This window comes from Haliaeetus albicilla, chromosome 31 (assembly GCF_947461875.1).
Source record: "Haliaeetus albicilla chromosome 31, bHalAlb1.1, whole genome shotgun sequence".
NCBI classification, from domain to species: domain Eukaryota; kingdom Metazoa; phylum Chordata; class Aves; order Accipitriformes; family Accipitridae; genus Haliaeetus; species Haliaeetus albicilla.
The window spans coordinates 3178245-3193144 of NC_091513.1; positions in this window are offsets into that span (position 1 = coordinate 3178245).

A 14900-nucleotide genomic window follows, 5' to 3' on the forward strand; every position below is an offset into this window, starting at 1 on the left:
TAATGCCATTGGGATCAACTTCGGGACTAATGCCATTGCACAGTTGTGGCCTGATGGTACGCTTCCCTTAAAGACATTTTTAAATAGGAAGCTGAGGATTCAATTCAATTTGTACGAGTTCCCTGACTCAGCTCCAGCCCTTCTGGGGCAGCCCGTGCAACTTGCCATGAGCTGCTATTAACACTCACGGGCCCAGTGACAGTACTGGATTTACTCCAGTTTATGTCAGGAACAGTGAGCTCAGCCAGGACATTCGGATTCTTCCAAACCTCCCACCAACCTTATTCATAAACAGGGGTTTGTTGCAACAGGAGTTGCAACGTGACCTGCAACTTTAGACGTCAGCAACACCAGGGGAGCTTGGTACACTGACTCTGAAAAGGAACACAGAGGGCGGAGCGGAGCCGAGACCCCGCGGCCAGGCTCGGTGATCGCAGGGGTAGGCAACCGGAACGATCGGAATGAGAACGCTTGGTCCCTGCATTGAATCCACTGAAGCAAGGAGGTAAAATAATGGCGGTTCTGTCGAGCTAACGCCCTACACTTCTGGTTTATATCACACATACCCACTTCTGGGGTACTCACACGCAACAGCAGGTCCTTTGGGTGAACTTTGCTCATTACAACACCAAAACACACCTCCATCCCCAAAGGTACCCACCTCCAAGGTGCGACCACCCCCCACTGAGCACGCGCTCTGAATTTTCTCTAGCATACACCTTTAAAAGCAAAGCGAGAGAACTTTATACCAATCAAAGGAAAGGTATGTGTGACTAGAGTCACTCAAGCTCCACCGAAAAACTCAGAAAACATAAAAGGGCTTAAAAGAGGAGAAATGCCAGGGAAGACACCATCATAGAGAAGTTGGGAGGACATCACTGACTTCTGGGATCGCTCGACGGGCTGAGCCTCTCTCCCTCCCCGCCATAGGGTTGCCTACTGTGTGAGATTCGAACACTCGGCTGTACCGAGTGCTTCCCTGGGAAACTTAGAATTCTTTAGAGCTCTTTTCTTTCATCATTTAACGCGCTTGTAGGCGACTGTATTGTCACCTGCACGCGCTTTGCAGACAGTCTATTTATCACGGGCAATCCAAAAGCACCTGTACCGTTGCTTTAATAAACTCCGCTGCTCATTCATCTAGTCGTGATGAAAAACAAAAGAAAAGAGAAAGCCCCAAACCCAAATGTAAAGGAGCCTCAGCGCCGGAGGACGAGCTCTCCTCTCTCAAAGCAGCCTGGGGGAACCACGGGCAGAAGAGGTGAACCCAGCCCTGGGCTTGGGGTTTGAGGACCCCTCACCGCTTCCCCAGCCACCCTCCCTGGGTGGAGAACTGCTGCAGCACGTTGAAGGCAGACAGCAGGGCCCAGCTCTGCACCACCAGCGCTTTGCCGGGACACAGGCAGCCTGAGCAGAGCCTGGACCTCCCCGAGCACCTCACCGCAGACAGCCAGAGCACACCCAGACACCCAGGCATCCTCCACGTGGAGGCCACTTCCCACCCCAGCTGGCCAACGCAACGGGCTGCCTACCTTCTTCAAGGACGTCAGCAGTTTGATGCTGACGAAGCCCATCTTGTTCTTCTGGACATGTTTCAGGTGAACTCTGCTCATTATAATACCAAAACACACCTCCACCCCCAAAGTTACCCATCTCCAAGGTGCGACCAACCCCCACTGAGCACGCGCTCTGAATTTTCTCTAGCATACACCTTTAAAAGCAAAGCGAGAGAACTTTATACCAATCAAAGGAAAGGTATGTGTGACTAGAGTCACTCAAGCTCCACCGAAAAACTCAGAAAACATAAAAGGGCTTAAGAGAGGAGAAATGTCAGGGAAGACACCATCACAGACAAGTCGGGAGGACATCGCTGACTTCTGGGATCAGTCGATGGACTGAGCCTCTCTCCCCCCCGCCATAGGGTTGCCTACTGTGTGAGATTCGAACACTCGGCTGTACCGAGTGCTTCCCTGGGAAACTTAGAATTCTTTAGAGCTCTTTTCTTTCATCATTTAACGCGCCTGTAGGCAACGGTATTGTCACCTGCACGTGCTTTGCAGACAGTCTATTTATCACGGGCAATCCAAAAGCACCTGTACCGTTGCTTTAATAAACTGCGCTGCTCATTCATCTAGTCGTGATAATTTGTTAGCGCAACCAAACTCCCTAAGTCTGGTCATTCTCGTGCGTTGAACGCAGCTAAGCCAGAGTGCAGTACGCTATTAAGGGCATCCCTCATCGTGATAGTTCAGCACATTGAACGCGACCACCCTTAGAGCGTCGAATTGGACATCACTCAGAAATTAAACCCAGCCGTCCCCAGCCCCTCTGACATCTGAGGATAAGCTGGAACGCAAGGCGGTTTATTTTCTGCCAAACTTCTGGACTCGGTAACGCAACACAGCCCCCGGGGCCGGCGCCCCAAAGGCCTTCCTCCGAAGGATGCTGGGCCGAGGGGCGGCGGGCAGCGCTGCGCACGGGGGGCCCCCTCACACCACTCCCCCGTGTCGCAGTGCCACCACCCGGCAACGCAGCAGTCACAATGCCCCGGGGCACTATAAAAGGGGCAGCCTCCCCTGTCCCACTGCCAGTCTGCCTGGCAGGCGGCCCAGAGACATCCCAGAGGAAGTCTGTGAGGAGCTGCTGGAATTACTTGCCGGGCGCTGAGGGAGGAAGACCGGAGGCTGCACCAGGCTGCTGGAGACGAGAAGAACCACCAAGCCCTGGAGGTGCCCGAGGCCATCAGGCTTTTTTGGATGGAGAGCTGTGGCAAGACCAAGGGAATGCCTTCTTGAGGAGCACTGCAGAGCTCGCCGTCCTCACTCCCTGTGGAACCAGTGGCAGCAGCCGTAAGAAGTGGGATGCAGAGATGTTGCCAGGGCTCCCAGTGCTTTGGAGCACCCGCTGGTGGCCCGAAGGCGTGGGAAGGATTCTTGCCCCCAAGGTCGATCAGGCCAGGGGCACTTGGCCACTCTCGGAAGCCCCGAGGTGGCTCCAGGTTCAGGGAGAACAGGGCTTGGGCATCCCCTGGGGGGCGTGACCAGCCTGCGGGACCAGGAGGCAGGTCTTGCTCACACGTGCTCAGGGAATAGCCGATCGCCAGCTCTGGGGTCAGGAAGGAATTTTCCCCCGGCGCAGATTGGCACTGGGCCCCGGGGGTTTTTTGCCTTCCTCTGCAGCACTGAGCAGGACCACTTGTCAGGGCTCCTCCGGTCCGTTTTGGCTAGGTTACTGCCTGCTGCTCGTGCAAGATCTTGGGTAGCAGCCCCAGACTCCTAAAAGGAAGCTACCCTTGAGGTTTTTTCTTTTTTGGAGGAAGCTCTCCCCTTTGGGATCCACCTGTGACTCCTCCCAGGCATCTCCCAGAGCCTTTTGGCCTTTTCATAGCTATCTTTTCTTAGGATCTTAGGCCCGTAAAGCAGAGGCCAAAAGATTCTGGGAGATGCCTGGGAGGAGTCTCGGGTGGATCCCGGAGGAAAGAGCTTCCTCCAAAGGAGAAAAATCATCCGGGGTAGCCTCATTAGACAAGTCTGGGGCTGCTACCTGGGATCTCAGCTCCTTATAAGAAAAGGCCAAAAGACTCTAGGAGACGCCTGGAAGGAGTCACAGGGGGATCCCGGAGGGCAGAGCTTCCTCCAAAAAAGAAAAAAACCTCAAAGGTAGCTTCCTTGGAGGAGTCTGGGGCTCCTACCTGAGACCTTAGGTAGGTAAAGCAGAGGACAGAAGACTCTAGGAGATGCCTGGGAGGAGTCTCAGGTGGCTGTCGGAGTTGAGAGATTTCTCTACAGGAGAAAAAAAATGTCTTGAGCTACTTACTTGGAGGAGTCTGGGGCAGGTAGCTGGGATCTCCGGTCCTGAACACAGAGGTCAAAACATTCTGGGAGACACCTGGGAGGAGTCTTGGGTCAATCCTGGAGGAGAGAGCTTCCTGCAAAAGAGAAGAATCATCTTGGGTAGCTTCCCTGGAGGAGTCTGGGGCTGCTACCTGAGATCTTAGGTACGTAAAGCAGAGGCCAAAAGACTCTAGGAGGTGCCTGGGAGGAGTCTCAGGTGGCTGTCGGAGTTGAGAGATTTCTCTACAGGAGAAAAAAAATGTCTTGAGCTACTTACTTGGAGGAGTCTGGGGCAGGCAGCTGGGATCTCCGGTCCCGAACGCAGAGGTCAAAACACTCTGGGAGATGCCTGGGAGGAGTCTTGGGTCGATCCCAGAGGAGAGAGCTTCCTGCAAAGGAGAAAAATCGTCTTGGGTAGCTTCCTTGGAAGAGTCTGGGGCTGCTACCTGAGGCATTAGGTAGTTAGAGCAGAGGCTAAAAGACTCTGGGAGATGCCTGGGAGGAGTCTCGGGTGCATCCCGAAGAGGAAAGCTTCCTCCAAAGGAGCAAAATCATCTTGGGTAGCGGCCTTGACGAAATCTGGGGCTGGGCATCCCCTGGGAGGCGTGACCAGCCTGCGGGACCAGGAGGCAGGTCTTGCTCACATGCTCAGGGAATAGCCGATCGCCAGCTCTGGGGTCAGGAAGGAATTTTCCCCCGGCGCAGATTGGCACTGGGCCCCGGGGGTTTTTTGCCTTCCTCTGCAGCACTGAGCAGGACCACTTGCCAGGGCTCCTCCGGTCCATTTTGGCTAGGTTACTGCCTGCTGCTCGTGCACCACGAAGATGGCCTCTCGTGCCCTGCAGCTAGGGGGAGGAAGGCTTTTTTTCCCCCACGGTGGGCTAGCAAGTGACCCCGGGGGTTTTTTGCCTTCCTCTGCAGCACTGAGCACGGCCCCTCGCCAGGGCTCCTTTGGGCCGTTGTGGCTAGGTGCCCGCTGCTCGTGCTCCACGAAGGTGGCCCTCGTGCCCCGCATCCGGGGGGAGGAACCTTTCGGACTCCCAGGCCGGGCTCCAAGGGATGCTCCCGGGGGTTGCTTCTTGTCCTCTGTAGCACTGAGCACAGCCCCTTGTCAGGGCTCCTCTGGGCCCTTTCGCCTAGCTCCCTGCCTGCTACTCTTGCACCTCCAAGGCACCGCTCGTGCCCTGCCTCTCTCGGGCTCTCTTGCCCAGTGCAAGTCTGGAGCGGGAGCGAGCTCTGCTCTTCCCTTAGCTCCATTTCCCCAGGGCTTATGGCTTGGGCAAAACAGCCTGTGCTTGGAAGGGCTCCAGGCTTGCTGCCCCATCACGAGCTGCCACTTTTCACCTCTCCCTGCACGCAAATCAAGCGCAGGGCCGGCACGAGAGCGCCTTTTGTGCATCGTTGGCCAAGAAGCACAACGGCGGAGCAAGTTGCCGAACGCAAAAATACGCTTTTCACCTCTACCTGTCATACTTTGGAAAATACCCCACGGTACCACACGCCTCCTCCTCCTCCTCCTCCTTCTTCTTCTTTTGTGTGTGGTCGGTCCTGATCCTCATTCTGCATGTTCTCACTCTTCAGGAAACAGGGACTGCTTGGCCTGTATTCCTCCTGCTACTTTCTGTAGCTCTGGGACTTGCCTTTGCCAGGCTGCAAAGGATGTTTTCTCAAGCTCAACTGAAGAATGCATCAGCCTGCTCCTGGCTACACAGGCACATTGTGTTAAGGCTTGTGAGCATCAGCTCTGAAACAGACTCAGAAAAATAAAAATAATAGCCTGTTTCCACTTGCAACCTTTGTGTTATGTGTCCTTCAAAGTGGTTTGGGAGCTGAAACCCCCCTGGCGTTTCAGGCAAATAACAGTCTCGTTGGTATTTGACTCATGGTGAGCACAGGGAACAGAGCAGAGTAGAACAGAACAGAATAGAATGGAATAGTTCAGCTGGAAGGGACCTACAACCATCATCTAGTCCAATTACCTGACCGTTTCAGGGCTGACCAAAAGTTCAAGCATGGTATTAAGGGCATTGTCCAAATGCCTCTTCAACACTGACAGGCACGGGGCATCCACCACCTCTCCAGGAAGCCTGTTTCAGGGTGTGACCACCCTCTTGGCAAAGAAATGTCTCCTCACGTCAAGTCTGAACCTCCCCTGACAGTGTCGTAGCAAATGTCCCTTGGTGCCTCGGTAAGGAACGGTGAGGAAACCGTGCATGCTCTCTACATCTCTGCAGAGTTCCTGCAGAGGGAACCAAACCCCTGTCTTTCACCTCTGGCATCACCACAACCAAAGGAATGTCTGTGGCCTACGTGCCCTTATTTACATAGTCTGAAGGTACAGATCCATTTTGGCACCAACGCACAAAATGGCAAGGAGACTACCTCTCTTAATCTCTCAGTACTCAAAATACTAAATCCTAAAGGAAAAGGAGACTTGCCAGGGTTTGAGGTAAGATCCGAACATCTTCCCACAAACTGAGGTAGGCAAAGAACTCTCAGAAAGGTTCAAGTCACAGGTGAGCTGTGGAAGTTTCACCCATGGCTGAAGCGCCTTTGGTATCCCATATAAACACGGCCAACGCGTGTGTTTAATAGAAAGGCTGCGCAGCTGGGTTTCAGTGGGACAAGGGGATGTGACGGCAATAGCAGCAATGGGCTATTTTGACACTTTGGAAGAGCTGTCTGTCCTTTGCCTGGCTGGGCTTTGGTCACGGATCCAAATGGTCCACGTCTGAATACGACCAACCTTTCCTTCCACCACACCGGGGTCACCTCCGCGCACTTGTTTCTCAAAGCCTGGCTTACTTCCGTGGCGGGCTCTTGGCACCCACCATCCCAGCCTATGGCTCTGGTTACACTTTGGCTTGCCTCCAGGCTGCGGCTGCCGAAATCACCCCGCTTACGCCCCATGAAAAGGGGTTGTGTCCAGCCACATCAAGTCCCTGCTCCTCCTGGCTGCGGGGCTGCAGAGGCTTTAGCTCTGGCGCAGAGAGGGGACGGCTAATAGGGGCGGTCTCTGCGCTGCACGCTTGGTTCCTGCCATGGCCCGAGAGAAGAGGAACAGCACCAGGCTTCTCCTTGCGAGCCGAGTGGCAGAGCAGGCGCCAGGGACACCCAGCAGCTGGGCCCAGGGCATGGCCGCCAAGGGCAGGGAGAGACCCCTGGGCCTCCTGGGCACAGCGACAGCCCGTGGAATGATTGCTGGATGGAGGTGACTTGTCGGTATGACACACATCCCCCCGCCGCCCCTCAAGGGAAGGTGAACCTCCAGGGAGGAACACAGTGCACACGTCAAGAATCGGTTCCGTGGTAGCTCCCTAAGCAACATAGTCTAAGCAAGTCAACTGAAATAGTTTCATCTTCTCTCCCTTTTAGAAAATATACTGTACCTTCTCAAAGAGGAAATGAGTTAAGAGAAGAGCCTGTACTACTTTCAAATGTCTGCACATTGCTGTGAAACTGTGCAAAAATGTAGCACTGAATACATAGCCTTTATCGAGATTATTAGTATTGACATACAGTGAAGAGGCAGGCAAATTCAGCTTTCACTTCCAGTGTTCCCTGTGGGACTATAAAGTCAGAGAACCCCCTGGTAGTTCCGCAGTACCTTCTTCTCCTTTAGTCCCAATGATGCAAACCCAGTTTTGTATTCAGGAAGAAGTTCATGAAGAACCAAAGTCAATTCACTCAAATAGTAATTGTCCTGAGTGATTCATTAAATAACTTGACTCAAGAAAAATTATCCAAGTCTTTATAACATACGTAACCTAAAAGTGTACCCAAGAAAAGAAGAAATAATGCAATCTGAGGAAAAACAAAGGAGGTTTTATCTCTATCATCTATCAGCTATTAGCAAGCTGATAGAGGCAGGCACGCCCTTGAGTTAATCTCCTCCCAGGAGTCACAGTTGCACCGGGCTAAGTATTCACAAGCGCACTCATAGCAGAACATTTTCCAATAAAGATTACTTGCCTATCAACTCAGGCCAAGGAAATATCCTAGAGACAAGCTGCCCTCTGGCCACTACTGCCTAAACCTATCTCCTATTTTGTTCCTGCTCACGCGGCATCATGGCAACAAGTATGGCAGGAAGATAGAAAAGGTGTCCTGACATCTCCATCATCCAGAATGGTTTTCATTACAGGAAAATGACAGTGCTCATCAGCACCTCCTCCCCACCTGCGCCACCTCTCTCTCTCACCTAAAAGCTAGCAAAAATCTAACCCAAAGAAAACACAAACAATCCTCTACAGATGCGGTCTGCACAGTGGTCTTGAGAGAAGAAGCACGAGCCAAAGGGAGAAAGGAAACTAGTAAATAGCGGAGAGATGACACCTTCCCCCATGACACCAGCGCACACGTTAGAAGTCAGCATTGCCTTCTGTATCTATACAGGCCATGAAAGCAGAGGACTGGAATGACACAGGACAAAGGGGCACGTTGGGATGTGCTGTCACCGTGGCAGCACAGGCACAGCAAGCCGTCACCAGAAACACCTTCACAGCCAGCTTCAGTTTCCTTCTTCCAGCCACAGTCAGCAAGGTTTCTGTTTGCAGACTGCTTCTCATTGAGTCACTGTGGAGGAAGGAAAAACACCTCCCTTTATTTACTCCTTAACTGATGTGGTACTCCCCGCAGCTTTTACACTGTACATGGCAATCACCTGATGGGAGACAAGCACCTACACACCCTTCACCCTAAGCACTCCCCTGAAGAGCCCATAGCCGAGATCAAATCGGTCCTGCGTGCTTGTCTAGAGGCACGACCCATCTGCAGCTATTCTTTGAGCAACGCCAGGGCAGCTCTGGCTTCATCTTCAACCACCCATTTGGTAGCTGAGGCCAGAAGTAGCCGGCGACAGCAAGCTCCCACGGGCCTCCCCGTCCTCAGACTGAAAACCCCACCTCCAGGCCCCAACGACCTCCCTCGGTGGCCCTACAGTGGACTCCTCCTGTCACCCCTGCGCAGCAGCCCGGAGGACGCCAGGCCCTCTCCTCCCCTCTGCCCCTCTCTGCTGCTGTCAGGTGCGGGGACAACGCCACTTGCAGGGAGCCGAGCGGTTGGAGGCCAACGGAGACTCCCCGACCCTCCCGGGACACTGCGGCCACTGTCCTGTTGAGGGGACTCCGGGCCTGGCACGAGGAGGGGGCTGGAGCCCAGGGCACACAAGGGCAGCTGGAGGGCAGTCCCGGCGCCCGAGGGGCAGCCTTTCTCTCTGGCAAGCAAAATGGCCACCCGGAATGGGGCAACATGGGCCACCATACCAGCCACAGCAACTTCCAGTGGTGACGTCACCAGCCTTCCGTTACACAAGCTGGCACCCCTGCGGCCGGCCCACAGCTCGCTCTGCAGCTAGAGACTCTGACACCAAGCGTCCTTGGTAGAGGAGGACCCGGCGAAGCGAGGCGAGAGTCCACGGTCAGTGGGAAGAGACAGAAGAGGTTCTTGGAGCCACTGAGGATGCCTCCACAGCCCAAAAAAACGCAAGCAGGCTGATGGGAGGAGCAACACCTACCTACGGCAGGCGAGTCGAGTCCACGGAGGTCGACCCGCCACAGAATGGCGATGAGCCCGTGGAGGTGGATCCACCTCAAGAGCAGGAAGAATCAGTGGAGGTGGATCCACCTCAAGAGCAGGAAGAATCAGTGGAGCTACATCCACCTTGCGCAGGGCTGACGGGGCACTACACCACCGTGCCCGGGGTTCCTCCGGCACCATGGTGCCCAAAGCGCCGCAGGACCACCGGGGGCTCTCAGGGACCCTCTAAACAGCCAGCTCCCAACAAGCGGCACCACCCCCGCAGCCGACGCCAGCCATAAGTGGGCCATCCACAGCCACATGCGTCCGCTCGGCAGGCTCATCAGGAAGATCACCCGGCTTGACAGCCGCAGATGAGCCCTGCTTTCCCACCCTTGCCCCTCATCGAGGGGGGCCATCTCCTCCACCCTCAGCCCTGGGGAAGAGGTGAGCAGAAGGGCTGCCATCTTCTGGCCGGCAGCACCACAGCACCAGGACGAATCCCTTGGAGCCCACTGGAGACTGCTGGACACCACCGGAGACCGTCAGAGACCACTGGAGATGAACAGAGACCAGTGGGGACCATCGGAGACAGCTGGAGGTCGCCAGAGGCCACCAGACACCGCTGGACATCACCAGATGCCGCCAGACACCACTCTTGGACTCCCCTGGAGCGCCACCCAGGTTACTGGGGCCTGCAGGTGGCATTTTGTCACTCTGAGGATATCAAAGCCACTGGGGGGTGGCTGCCCTCAGCTAGCTCTTGCCTCAGCTACCAAATGCGGGGGTGAAGATGAAGCCAGACCCACCCGGGCAGTGCGCAGAGTATAGCAACAGGTCATCAAAGCAGGTAGATGCCCCATCCCTGGAAACATTCAAGATGGAGAGACAGCTCTTTAGAGAAGCACAAGCCTCGACCTCTGGTGGGAAGAACTTTTGGCAAGATTGGGCAATAAACAATTAAAAACACCAATAAGAAAACAATAAAACCCAAGCAGAAAACAATAAAACCCAATCAAACCCACTTTAAAAAAACAAAAAACGCTCTCCTCTCTTATTTGGCACTTTTGAGACTCCATGCGGACTCCCGTGTCCCATTCTGGTCTCCCCAGGACAGAAAGACACTGACAAACGCGGTGCGGGCCCAGCTCAGCGCCTTCGAGTTGGTGAGGGGCCGGGGCACATGGCACACCAGGGCAGGCGGAAGGAACTGCCACTGTGCAGCGGGGAGAAGAGAAGGCTCAGGGCTGGGTCTGACTGCTCATCTTCCACAACACTGCAAAGCAATTGCTTTCCTGACCCAATACCACATAGACAACCATCCTGTTTATCTCCCACACGCACTTCACTATTGCTAGTTTTGGAATCCAGAACAGCAAAGGCCTTGTGTAATCAATCAGTAAATAAATAAAAATAGAGCGAGCTTGATTACCCCCAGCTTGCATTCCCTACTCTCTTTCGTAGGATACAAGCCACGGGCTCATCTCTCCTACCTGCTTCCTGAATCTGCTTGATCAGACAAGAAGTATGAGAGCGTTCAAATGCGAGCGGTGTTTGCCAACATGCAGGGAAGCGGCATCCCACCCCTAGTTCATGGGACAGGGGAGAAAAAAGCTTCATCTCAATGGTAGGAATGAAACATGGAAGTGGAGCTTTGCTGTGATGTCGGGGCATGCAACGAGTCTACGGAATTCCTGACAGTTCGAGAACAGCGCGACCTTGAGCAGCTTGTAGTATATCCTTGAAGAGTCTGGAAAGATCCGAGAAGACCAGTACAAAAACAAGATAGTGATAAGAAGAACCGTCCTAACGAACTCACCAATCATGAATTGTTAGTTACTAACCAAACCAATCATATACTAACACATACTCTAAAGAAGGGTGTAAAAAGCTGTGTTAGAACAATAAAGTAGCCATTTTGCATGATCTATTACTTGTCGTGTCCATCTCCACTGCGACACCGTGAAAACCAGTTCTGCAGGAAAAAATACCTCTGGGAGCTCCTGAGCTCCTCTGGCTTTAAGGGCTTAAACCCACAGCCAGCAGGGAGCAAGCCATGCTGTCAGCTACTTTTCTACACCTTGGTTTCTAATACACAGCACTGTCTGCTTCGCTCCCTCGTGGAGCCATGGAGCAGACTGGCAGGTATCCAGCACAGGTTACTGGAGCCCAGGGCTTGCAGCAAACCAGGGAACACACAAAACTGACAGCGCTGGTGCACCTCAAGGACTTCATATCCAGTTTGCTCTGTACATAAGTTAAAACATTGGGGCGGTTTGGTTTGGTTTATGTTGGTTTGGTTTATGTTGGTTTGTTAGGGCTTTTTTTTTCTTTTTATCTGCTACATCATCTCTCTCCCTCTTAGAGCAAAAAAAATGCAAACTATTCCATCGCTTACTCATGTATTTTCATGCCCTTCCAGTACTCTCTTTTTTAACACTTGCCTAGCAGTCTGGGTCAGGTCTTGAGACAGACAGGGCCTGACTCCTTCCAAATATGTCTCTAGTAAACCTTGCGATTCACAGGGACACTCTACATTCAGCACAGGAGGCACTGGAGCATGTTACTCCTCAGGGAAGAGCATCCAGGTTGGGCTTCAGAATTGAAAGCAACATGACTGTGGCAATCGAGGGACTGCAGAAAGGCAGATTGTATGCGCAAGAGGTTGTCCCCGAGTGCAAGCCAGTTCAGCTGGTTTTGCTGTAGAGCCTGGATGGAGATCAGCACCTCCAGAGCATAGCTCTCCTCACCTTCAGGTAAGTGGAATGAATTGTCCTTTGGAGGTACTGCCTTGCTCCCTTAAGTAAGAAGAAAGCGTAGACAATTTGCTTCTTCACGCGAGGTGAAATGAATTCCAACCAAAGCCAGTTGGCACAATCACCCAGGAGATCTGTGGCAGAGTGAAAAACTGAGCTTGGGTTTCTCATTCATCCTCTTTGAGATCACTGTTTGGGGCAACAAAAATACAGTCACGCAAAGGTGGTCGCTACTGTGAATCTTATGGCTCTGCTAGGGCTTTAGAACGGGGTTTCTTGCAGGTCCCCTCAAACAAAGATCCCTTGTGGACTCACAGTCTTTTTTATAGACCTGGCTGTGCTGCTTGGCTGACTCATTAGGGATTTTAATATTTCTCCTTACACTTCCAGATGTTTTCTCTCATGGTAGAATATGCATTTCCCTAAGAGCAGAGGCCAGGAGGCCAGGGAGTCATCACATTCTCACACCTAGAACCTACCACTGAGAAAAAGTTACTAGTTACCAAACTGGAAAATAAATTCTAAGATAACTTGCCCATGCCTTTTAGTAACCCCTGCAGAATTAGGGAAAGGAACAATTAGGTGGAGAGAGCAGGTTGTCAGGGAACAGGGTCAGGAAAAGCAACTGGAGAAGAGGGAAACCTGAAGGGAATTTCATGGTTTATTACTGTCATATGCTCAATAATAACTCATCCTGTGGCCAATGTCACAGCTTTGGTTGTTTTTTTTTTCTAACCAATGTCCCGCAGATGATTCACGTGTAAACATGGTATCTGGCACAGTCCCACGGGCAAGCAGTTTTACGGTATCTTTGCTACTGATGGCTGAGAGAGACTCTGGCTGACTTTACATTTAGATACTTCCAAGCCTTGCATTGATCCATCTGGCAAATATCTTCATTTCCTCTTTACCATAACTACTTCACGGTTTTACCTTTCTTGCCTCAGAGAACATTACATCATTTTGTCCGATACTTTGTTAGATGTGCCTTTGCTCCAAATCAGTGTCCACCTTAGAGCTGTACCCTAGCGAAGGACTCACACCCCCTTGCACTCATGGGAAAGGGACAGGAAAAAGGCCATTTTAGATCACTCAGTCCCTATGCGAGGAACCAACACTAACATCTCCTGAAGTGAGCTATTTTGCTCATCTTGTCCAGTTGAAGTCTCAGTACTTTATTCTTATGGAAATGAATAGGAAAAATGCTACATTTGAGGAAACGTTTTCAATGGCTGATTCTCACTAAGGGTATAACACTCAGAATATGCATGTGCCCATCCTGAATGCATAGAAACAAACTTCTACAAGAAAAGGCTGTGACTATGCAACCGTGCACACGCTATTATGTACCAAAGGCGGCTCTGGCCAAATTTGTCCTCAGTCAAAAAGCATTCAAGCTTTCTCACCACAGTCTTGAAAGGAGTAACACTGATTGACAAAGAGGGCTCAGAACTATCTGAGGGACAAACCCCAAGCAGCTTTACTGACAAAGTCAGTATTGCATTAAACAAAGCATTCCCAAAGCTCTACTCCAATACAGGCTTAAGGAGCTAAACATTTTCCAGATGTCTTTTTAATCCTGTACTTGATGGTAAAGGGCTTGCACTAAACATACTCTTTACAATGCTCGTTGTAAATCGTACAAGAAAAAAAATACAGGTACCAGTGTAAAATGCAGCTCAGTCAAGCGATGGTCCTCCTAGCACACGTGCAGATCTACTTGCCTTAGGCAATGTCTTATCACAGACTGCCTGAGCAACCTTGCACCAAATGCTTTGAAAGCCTGTGCCTCGGTTTCCTCACTTGGGGCTGTAAGGTAACAATACTGCCCTGTTGCACAAGCCTCTCTGCATTTGGGAAGTGGCACAGAGACCACTGCTACTGGAAACCTTGCAAAACTCAAGACTATTGGCTCTAGGAATACTGCTGGTTTGCATTAGCAAAGTATTTATTAATAACCACTGTCACGGCAATCAAATACTGTCCACAGCAGCTTCCGTGGTTCTCCACAAACAATGACAAGCCCTCACAAAACTTCTCTCTTAATCCAAGGGCCAGACTGCCTGCTCTGGTGACTCAGTTTCTTACTATTTCTGCCTTCAAGAGCTGCAGCACTGATTAGATTGCTTGGAGCAGCCCATGTTCAGCAGTTTAATGGGTACCAGCCCAGACAGACTAATGGATCTGGAGACCAGGAAACAGCAGGAAGGTGAGCCGAGTGGAGAATATTGAGGCTTTTAAGGCAGAAAAGTAGCAGCTAGACATGGGGTAGCTGACTCACAGAGCCTTGGTGGAGACAGTTCTCCTCGCTGATCATCCTCAGTCATTCATCACACTGCGACACGCCCATGAAAAGTGGTCACTTCTAGAAACAACTTGCAAAATGCAAAGCAGAGCTGGAAAGGGCTCCTGGCGCTCAGGGCCAGACACACAGCCAGGGGAATTATTGTAGAGGCTGAGCTCACAGGCTTTTCCTTCTCCTAAAGAAGTGGGTTTCCATTCCTGATGCCTCGTATCACCACCTTGGAGATGTCAGCGCCTCAGGGAAACCAAATGTCCTTGCTCCATCCAGCATGATCCATCTTGCTGGCTCTGAGAGGTCCAGACAAGGAATACCTGCTGCTCCTTCTCAAAACCACCAGACCCTAATAAACAAGGTCTGCCACGGAGAAAAAGGTCTTGGATTCAGTCCTGTGCAGGTTTTTAGCCCCCTCCATCCTGCAGATGTTTCTGCTGGCTTCATGCCCCCACCATGGGAGTTCACCTAATGTTGCCAGTGCTGCAGTCTCCTACT